This window comes from Microtus ochrogaster, unplaced genomic scaffold (genome assembly GCF_000317375.1).
Source record: "Microtus ochrogaster isolate Prairie Vole_2 unplaced genomic scaffold, MicOch1.0 UNK35, whole genome shotgun sequence".
NCBI lineage: Eukaryota > Metazoa > Chordata > Mammalia > Rodentia > Cricetidae > Microtus > Microtus ochrogaster.
Genome location: NW_004949133.1, coordinates 1,288,994 through 1,292,615, shown reverse-complemented (window position 1 = coordinate 1,292,615; position 3,622 = coordinate 1,288,994).

The following is a 3,622-nucleotide window of genomic DNA, read 5'->3' as shown; positions in this document are numbered from 1 at the left end:
TGTTAACAGTTTATATTTCCTAATTAATTGTAAAATCCAGACAAACAATGTGCTTGGCACGGATCAGGACCCTGTCACAGTCCCAGATTAGTAAGGAACTTTGAGGATAGAAACCAGTCGTTTGTGGTTTCTGTCCTTTGTGTTGTTTGTTTGGTAAAACTTTATTTGGTTTTTGAGAATTTCATTCATGTATACAACATGTTCTGATCACGCACATTCCCATTCCCTTTCCTTTCACCCCTTCCCACATGTCCAGCTGTGTTTCCCTTCCAACATTGTCAGTAGCTCCTCCTCCTCCTGCTCTTTTAACATCTATCATTTACTCTAATTAGTGTCGCCCTCATGGGCTTCGGTGTAGAGCACTGGGTCACAATCAACCTCCCAAGGTCTGTGGCCCTGGAGAGAAGTCACTCTCACCACTCAGGAACTGCCAATAACTCCATAGTTAGAAGTGGGGCCTTGGGAGTCCCTCCCTCAAGTATTCTTAGTTTAATGTGCTAGCTATGTGATTTTTCATGTATACAAGCTTGGAAAATCAATGTTCTAGTACATGAGTTTTCAAATAACTTTGGTTAATACCATAATATATTTTAAACATATATATTGAAGAAGATAGGATAATGGGGAAAACATAATAAAAATATATGAAATATATTCATGTATACATACATTTTCATGTGTAAATATGTTTAATATTAAATATTGAAATATACTCCTATGTACACATAGCAGAACTCTCTCTATATATACATATATAAATCTCTTTTTTAAATTTCAAAACAGGGTTTCTCTGGATAGCCCTAACTGTCCTGAAACTCACTCTGTAGACCAGTCTGGCCTTGGATGTAGAGATCTGTCTGCCTCTGTCTCCCAAGTGCTGGTATTAAAGGTGTGAACCACTACCACCAGGCATAGAAAGAACAAATTTTTTTAAAAAAATAAAGTATATAGCATTGATAAACTTCAGATTAAACATCTCAATGATTTCTTTGTAAGTATTATTAAACCTAAATGATACAACTCCCAATTCTTTGTTTATTCTGGGGATCAAATACAGGACCTTATACCTGATAGAATAGTGCTCAACCACTGAGTCCAGATTCTTTTAAGCACATTCAAATGCTAACAACAGCTTCATGCTGAGGAGAAAAGGAGGGGACCTAGCAGGTTGGAAGAGGAATCTGATAAAAGGGAAGAACGTAAGCTCCCCCAAAGGACAGCAACGAGCAAACAAAGAAAGGACACGGAATGCAACAGCTCTGATAATGTACCGGAGAGACCTATTCCAATAGCTCTGCTAAAGCCTTTTAACAGGATCTACCAAATTCTAAAGAGGCCCGCGTGCTCCTCCCTTCAACTCTCAGATGGCTGTGCCTGTTCCAGACTCTGCCATGCTCACCATCATTGTGTTCTCTGCCCCTGCCTCTGAACAATGGGCATCACAGGAGCCTGATCTCCATTCTCAGCAGACCCCCAAAGAAAGGGAACAAATTCTTCTGCCCTATGCCAACCAAAGGAATGTGAGTAGGGCCCAATAGTTCTGCTAGGCCTAGGAAGCGTTTCATACTGATATCCCCTCAACCACACCATAGAAAACCCAGAAAGGCTTCTTTAAAAACAAAACAAAAACAAACAAACAAACACACAAAAAACAAAAAAAAAATTCAAGAGGTCTTCCAGGTGGAATGTCTAACCCAATTTATATTTAAGCACAATTTTAAATATAAATTTCACTGATCTTTGTCTCCTTGTATTAGGAGGTTGCTAACCTCTGAGTTCCACTAACTAAACAGCAGAGTTAACCCCCTTTCTCACGCATGGTGGAAAAATGAAGTTCTGTGTTTTAAATCTGTAGATATAAACCTGATTTACTCTTGAGCTGCATTCCCATCCCCAAAATAATTTTTCCTACCCAGAGGAGGTCCCGCTATGATTCCCAGGCAAGGCTAGCTAGCTAGCACTCCTAGTCACACGGAGCGATGTTGCCTTAGCCAGCCCAGTATGACAGGTGTGTACTGCCTCAGCCCACTTGCTTGCGTGCAGCCCTAGGTTCATTCCTCAATATTACAAGCGAGCGCCGGCGCGCGCGCACACACACACACACACACACACACACACACACGCAGACACACACACACTCACACACACATATCATTGGTGTGAAGGTCAGAGAACAACTGTTGTAGCTGGGTTTTTACTTTTCACATTGTCAAGGCAGAATCTTGTTCCAGTGCTATGCCCCCTACTCCCAAATAAGAGATGTAGGACAGATGAACAGGCCAAAAGAGTAGGAGAGAATGGCTGGAAACGAAGGGATATAGACAGCCTTCAGAAGCTAGGAAAGATAAGAAAAGGGTTCCTAGCAGATGTCTTGGAAGGTATAGAACTGCCTGTGTAAGCCTGATGGCCTGAGTTTAATTCCAGGAACTCACAGGAAGAGCCAGATGTGATGAGCCCTACCTGTAACCCCGACACTCCTACAGCAAGAGGAGGCAGAGACAGGAGAAACACCTGGAAGCTCACTGGCCAGCTAGCTTGGATTTGAGTCGATTCTTATTGTCCAAGTTACCTCCAACTACTTTCCATGGGTAATGGTGAGCATAACAGATTTAGCAAAACTGGCCAAATGCTAGCACCAAAAAAGCTTCTGGTTCAGTGAGACTGTTTCAAGAAAATAAAAAATAAAATCAAGGGCAGAGGGATCAAGAAAACACACATGGCATTAACACTGGACCTCCGCATTCCCAACCATGTGTACAACCCTAATGCATACATACACACACTAACACCTCACATGTATACACACACACACACACACACACACACACACAGTGTTTAGAGATGAAGACAAAGGAGCAATATGTACAAAGGGAAAGAACCAGCAAGACAGAGAGAGGAGAGATTGAGGAAAGTAATAGGGAGCAAATATAAGCAAGGTACATTGGTATATATGTTAGAAAATGTCATAATTAAATCCATTAGTTTTATGGCTACTAAAATTTAAAGATCACAAGATGTTAAAATGACAACATGTGAAGTACAGATGCATTGACTTTCCATTTCTGATAGATACTCTTTCAGTAATACTATGTTCTAATCAGTCATAGTGACAATCTTCAAAACAGATGAGGATTTTTTTTGTTTGTTTTTTGTTTGTTTTTATCTGTTATCAGTTTAGATGTAGAGCTATCCCCACAGGATAAACAATGTGGTGCTCTTGTTAGAAATCTATGATCAAAATCTGGAGTCTCAAGTCCTGACTCAGCTGCTGCTGTAGGTCAACAAACCCCAGAGCCGCTGGGAACTACTATTTAGTAGTGAGAACTTGCCTACATCGATACCCACATGTGTGTCTCCAATGTGACTTTTCACATCCTAGAGTCGTTTTCTGATTAGTATGTGCTGATTATGTTAAGTAATAGCATTCATTGTACTATTTCTCCATATGCATACAAAATGCTTTTGAAACAGGATAGAAAGATAAGGGAAGTCAAGGAGATGGGAGACAGGGAAGAAACTCTTCATTCTAGGGTTTCATTTACATTTCCTGCTCAGAGAAAGTCAAAACTATCGACACAACTGAGATGATTAAGACTGGAGCTGGGTGTGGTGCCCCATATCT